Source organism: Triticum aestivum, chromosome 4A, assembly GCF_018294505.1.
Source record: "Triticum aestivum cultivar Chinese Spring chromosome 4A, IWGSC CS RefSeq v2.1, whole genome shotgun sequence".
Taxonomy (NCBI): Eukaryota; Viridiplantae; Streptophyta; class Magnoliopsida; order Poales; family Poaceae; genus Triticum; species Triticum aestivum.
Window position 1 is genome coordinate 646465828 of NC_057803.1, and position 6607 is coordinate 646472434.

The 6607-nt window shown below is 44.3% G+C and overlaps 1 pseudogene; it reads left to right on the forward strand.

Moving 5' to 3' along the window:
• Positions 1–467: 467 nt before the first annotated feature.
• LOC123084179 (ERBB-3 BINDING PROTEIN 1-like) lies at positions 468–6023 on the forward strand (annotated as a pseudogene).
• The last annotated feature ends 584 nt before the right edge of the window (positions 6024–6607 follow it).

Below are 6607 nucleotides of genomic sequence, written 5' to 3' on the forward strand. Positions count from 1 at the left end.
AATCCGATGGCACGAAGTAACAGCACTCTAATGTTTTTACAACTAAAATTGCCATCCGAAAAAAATGAAACGAAAAAAATAACTGAAATCTGCCATCCAAACAGAAAGTTGTCGTGCTTCACAACTAAAGTTGTCATCCCCGGATAACTAAAGCTGCCATCAAAAAACGTCAGGGCGGAATTACTTCGTGTCACACGTGTGACACTTAAAAGGGGCATATGATACGATCAAAAGGGAAAAAAGCAGGGCAACAAATAAACGGGGGGCAAATTGATCCAGCCCCTGTCTCGAGAGTGGAAACGGTGAAGTCTCCAAAAACTTCCACTGTCCCGCCGGCGCGGCCTGAATCCCCTCCCCATCCCCTGTTCGGATCGACGCGGTGAGGAATTGTCAGATTCTTCTCGCGTATCCAGGGCTCGATCAGTCCTGCCAGTTCTTTCCCCAGGTTTTTACGGGTTGTTTTTCAGATGTCGTCCGACGAGGGGGTCAGGGAGGAGGAGCCCGATCTTTCCTCCAACGAAGTCATCTACAAGTATAAGGCCGCCGCCGAAATCATCAACAGTAATCTCGTACGTCTCTCTAAAATAATAGTAACTCATTTGCTGCTTGCCGGTGTCGCGTTGGATGCGATCTTTGTTAATGGGGCAGCTTGTCTGAGCTTATGCCATGTGTTATTTAGCCTTTTCTGAATTTAGCTGTTCGGTGAGTAGCTATCCTATTTGGTTATTGTTTCTACACAGTTAATTTTATTAAAGATGTCGAATATGCATACGTCCCTTTCAGAAAAATTAGCACCGACATGGTTAGAGCTCTGCTGTTTAATTTGGTTGCAGTTTAATGAAGCGTTTTTTGTTTGCTACATCTTGTTGCAGTTCTAAATTCAGGTGTCCACGTGCTGACAAACTAAATTGCACGAACACTGTTATACCTCGGTACGTCATTTTAAAGAAAACGCGGATAGAGGGATACATTTGTATATAGATATTGAATGTTTAAGAAATACTCCCTCCGTTCCGATTTACTCGTCGTGGTTTTAGTTCAAATTTGAACTAAAACCATGACGAGTAAATCGGAACGGAGGGAGTAGAAATTAGGGATTTTTGTACGTGAACTCAGAAAACAGAAATTTTTGGATTTAGGAGTACCACAAATTGGCTTATTTATTGCTGCTGTGGTGTCTCCCTCTTGGATTCTCCTCTCCCCCAAGCAAATCAAGCGCCAACAACAGAGTAAATTAGTACACTAACAAATGTTAGCAAGAATAAGTGGAAATATACATCAAGCTTACATTGCAAATGTACAGCACCACAATTTTCTGTAAATTAATCAAGTCTTATTCTATTCATCTATTTCTCTACATTCCAAACACACAAGGCAGCAAATAAATCACGAAATAACAGTACAATTCAACGACATAACGTAGTTTTTAGACATTTAGGTATCTAGTAATCCCTCCGTTCCTAAATATAAGGCCTTTTAGAGTTTCCAATATAGACTACATACAGAGCTAAATGAGTGAATCTACAGTTCTACACTCTAAAGTATGTCTATATACATCTGTATATAATCCATAGTGGAATCTCTAAAAGGTCTTATATTTTGGAACGGAGGGAGTACATAATAAGTTAATCTAACCACAATCCACAACTTAGAAAATTCATGAAACAAACAGAAATTACATAATCGGCTAATGATGTTCGAAGGCAGTAGGGCAGGTAAATGACATGACAAAATAACATGACATGAATGATGAATCTCAATTCGTTGTGTCGATGTTCAACTCTGCAACTCTAATATCCAATGATGCCCCAATACCAACCAGCTAGGCCTCCAAGTCTTGTTCATCTAGTGAGAGCATGGGGGTTCCTAAAGAAAATCTGCACCACCACCAAATATCTCATGGGTGTCTCCTCCAATGTCGCAGAATATTGATGGGCCAGGCCACCTGAATACTCTGCTCATTTCCTTGAAGCACGTATGTGGTCCAGACAGTAAGAGAAAACGTATGATCTGCCAACACCCCCGCAAGCAGTTTGCATAGCCTCCCAAATTGTTGTTGGCAGCAAACCTCAAAGCCTTCCTTTTTCTCGAAAAGGGGGGTTCTTGCAACATTGGAAGGAAGGCCTAGAAGCATCCCAGCAAAATGGTAAGTTTACCATTGAAAATGGTAAATTACTCACCAGCTATATAGCCCATCCTAGCAATCAAAGCGTCAAGATGTTAGTCTAGCAATCACTCAAAAGAAGTATCAAACATCCTAGCAATCAGAGCGTCAAGATGTTATTGAAGCAATCACTCACCAGCAGTATAGAACATCCTAGCAATCAACGCGTGAAGATGTTACTGAAGCAATTTTCATCAGCAGTATAGAACATCCCAGCAGTATGGGCATGTGAATGTGCATATATGTTTTCATTGATATGTTGATGTATGATGTCATCAGCTATCAAACTCTTAGTTGAAATTTGTTCTGGAACAGAGGCTCTGAAGTTTGTTGTGTTAGAGTGCAAGCCAGATGCCAAAATTGTTGAGATGTGTGAGAAGGGTGACAACTTCATAACAGAGCAATGCCTTCAGTTTTGTCCCTTCATAATATTTTCCTTTTTGAAGGGGAGCCTTGGCGTAGTGGTAAAGCTGCTGCCTTGTGACCATGAGGTCATGGGTTCAAGTCCTGGAAACAGCCTCTTACAGAAATGTAGGGAAAGGCTGCGTACTATAGACCCAAAGTGGTCGGACCCTTCCCTGGACCCTGCGCAAGCGGGAGCTACATGCACCAGGTTGCCCTTTTTTATAATATTTTCCTTTTTATTTCCTTGTTGAATTTGTTATTACGTGGTGTTTCTGCTGACGGTAGGCAAACTGAGAAAACTGGGATTCTCTACAAGAATGTGAAGAAGAATAGTGAAAGTGGCATTTATTTCCCAACATACTTATCTATGAACAACATTGTCTGCCAATTCTCCCCCCTTTCGACTCACGATGCAGTCCTTGGAAAAAATGATATGGTCAAAATATAGCGTCTTTCTTTCACCTTTGCTACCATGTTTTTATCCTTTTATTTCACCATGAACCGAGGATTCTTCTCACGGTTGGCAGAGATATGAGGTGTCCTATTGATGGCTGTGGTGGCTCATACACATGTTATCAATGATGGGCCAGTCATCGGAAGTGCAGCTGATGTTCTTGCTGCGGCAAACACATCAGCCGAAGTGGCATTGAGACTAGTTAGACCTGGAAAGAAGGTACACCATGTTGATTACCACTGTTTTTTTTCCCCGCAAAAAAAAAAAAGATTACCACTGTTATTTCAGATTTGTTGCATTTTCACATGTTAGTTCTTCTCTGTTACTGCATCGTTGTCGATAGTGCTCCTGGAATGTACTAGTTTTCTCATTTCTCTTTGTAATGGTCTTCTGATCGGAAAATTAATCCACTGTCCAGAATAGGGAGCCAGTGGGTTCTCAGCTCCCCTCCTCCCGTCCGTATCACACCCGCGGGCGACCAGAGGGCAACCCTAGCCGCCTCGCCCTCCCCTCCCCACCTCCTCCCCTCCTTGTCGCTGCCTTGGCATGCTTGCCGGCAAAGCTCGGCCGACGTGGCGGCGTTAGGGCCTCCCCTCTTCCCCCATTGGGGATGGTTCTGCGTGGACCGTGGCCGTCGGGTGGCAGTGCGGTCTTTGCATGGGGCACGATGGCGTTCCGCCGGGACCTGGCGGCGGGGCCGCATCCTCTTGGATGTGGCAGTGCGTGCCGTGTCAGCGGCAGCAGCTGCCCTCATGCGCCCAGATCCAAATCTCGGATGCGTCTGGCAGCGAACGGGGCCTCGTCGCTGGGGTCTGGGTGCGCGGCAGCGGCACATAGGATCCGGCCCCTCTGGCGAGTGGTGGTGGACGCGGGGTGTTGGTGGAGGCCTCCGGTGCTAAAGCGTGGGGAGAGCTGCAACGGCGTGCTGGCAGCTGACGGCGATGTGTGCGCCATGCGCAGTGGTGGCTGGGCGTGCTCCGGCCTCCGCTCGTCTGGTCCTTGTGAATGCTTCTAGGTCTCTCCCGTGGTTGCAGGTGGTGTCTGGTCCAGCCTCTAGCGCCGTTGAATGGGTGACCAGTTTGGGCTAGGTGCAGGTCTAGGCAGGGAGTCTCGGTTGGGTATTAGGGGTGATGTTTGGAGAGGTGGTGGGAGAGATGGGTGGCGCCAATGTGGACGGGCCACCCGTCACCTGCAGGGGTGCTGGGCGTCAACGTAGTCTGCTCCCGCCTGACCTCTTCTTCGACCTGGTTGCTCCCCGATCAATTTGGTTGTTCTGGTCGATGGCGCGTGGCTCTGTTGGCGGTCAGAGCATGCTGGTCAGTTCATCACTCACAGTCATGGAGGACCTTTGAGGCATCTTGTTTCCTGGGCATACGGCCTGGGTGGTGGTAGCCGTGGTGATTATCGGCTGAGGTCGCTGCTCAGGTGCAGGCGGAGTGGTCATGGCCATGTTAGCAGTGTGGTGGCTGCCATTTCGATGTTCTGTGCCGGTGGGTAGCTATGGTCCTTGCCTGTCCCACCAAGTCGGAGGCGGAGTATGTGTGCTGGGGTGAAAACAGTGTCTGGTTTTGGACAAACCAATGGAGGCGGTGCATGTGGGCGTTGCCATCTTCCTAAAGCCTCCGTTGTGGTTTCTCCCTCCGTTCGTCGTGCTCCAGATGGAAATATGATCTTTGGATCGGATAGTGGCGGCGCTGCTGTGACGCGTCCTTCCCAAAGGCACCATCTTGGAGCTCTATGTTTGGTCGAGTCTCAACTTCACCTCTTCGCGATACCATCATCGGAAGGGCGCCGACGGCTATGTAGTACTGCTTCATGTCCTCTCTCGTAGTCTAGTTTGAGTCATTCGGCCGTGTTGTTGTTATAGCCCTTTGGCACCTATGTATCTAGCCTTAGGGTGATTGTGGTGTGGGTTTTTGTGTTTGTATTGGTTCTGTATGTCGTCGTTGGTTGTTGCATTATGTATAAAGCAAGGCGAAAGCCTTTTTGGTAATGTTTTTCTGATAATATGCTTTATTATAGTAAATTACTGCTTATATTTTATCCAGAACAAAGATGTTGTCGATGCAATTCAGAAGGTTGCTGCTGCTTACGATTGCAAAACTGTGGAAGGAATTCTTAGCCATCAGCTGAATCAATTTGTCATTGATGGTAACAAAGTGGTATTTAGTGTTTCCAATGTTGATACGACGGTGATCGATGCTGAATTTGTAGAAAATGAAGTGTATGTGATTGATATTGTCACTAGCACTAGTGAGGGAAAGGTGATAATGATAATTGATGTTATTGGTTTCATGATATTTTCCTTCCTTTTTGTTGAACTTTGTAATTCAGAGCCAAAGTCATTGTCTGAGAAATATACCACCATCTATAAGAGAGCTGTAGACAAGGACTATCAGTTGAAGATGAAATCGTCAAACTACATATTCAGTGAGATTCGCGAGAAGTTCACTTTCATGCCATTCACTCTTAGGTGTGTAAATGCACATTGATTTTTGTGATGCACTTTTTTTGTTCTACTAGGAGTACATATGTTTTGAATTGTGACAGGGCATTGGAAGATAGGAAGCGACAATTCTTATCCTTGACAGAATGCTGCATTGATGAACTCTTACAGCCGTACCCTGTTCTTTATGAGAAGCAAGGTAGTTAACATAAATCCTCTAGATAGATTTTAGAAATTGTTTGTACAAGTCGTGCTTGAGATCCCTTGGGTTTGTGTAAATCTTTTGATGTGTACTTATTTGTTATTTTTGCTGATCTTATCTGTTGTTAATTCTTGCTGTCTCCTATCTTGGTTGTCTTGTCTCTTAATAGTTTGTTCTTTGTGCAGGCGATCTTGTTGCGCACATAAAGTTCACTGTGTTGCTGATGGCAAATGGATCAGACAAGATAACATCACATCAACTGTAGGAACAGCCCTCAAAATCCATTGAAAACAACATTGGGAGCAAAGGTGGTTTCCAAGGATGTGCAAGCCCAGAACTATTCTTGTGTTGAATTGCTTCCATTACTTCTGTGTGTGCGCCTTTGCTGCATCTGATTGGTGTTTCACTAGTTTCTCAGTACCATCTAGCTGTTGAATGCCATGATTGGTTGATTCCTACTTTCATGTAAACATCTAAGGACCTGTTTGGTTCGGATGGTCGTAACACAAAAGATAGTGCAATTGGGTAACTTTGGGATTTAGGATGTAACATACAACTTGTTTTGTTTGGTTTGGACCAGTAAAGCTATGAGGTTACATACATGTGTTCAGTCAAGTCTTTGGATAAGTCAATATACATAATCCAACGGGCGATTTTACACGCAATTAGAGATTCACATAATTAATAACCATTTTGATTGCATCAGCTGCAAAGACATCATAATAAGATTTTAACCACACTTTAAAATATACTCAATCAGAATTTATCAACACCTCAAAATAAATAAAATGCCTTACAAATATTTTTGTAGAGTAAGTAATAATGCTATTTGAAAAGAAAAATTATCTGAATACCAAATTTAGAGTCTTGCAAACCAACTTTTTCATCAACCTTGAAATATTTCTTTCGTGTGTCGCTGCCACTGTCTTAAAAAAA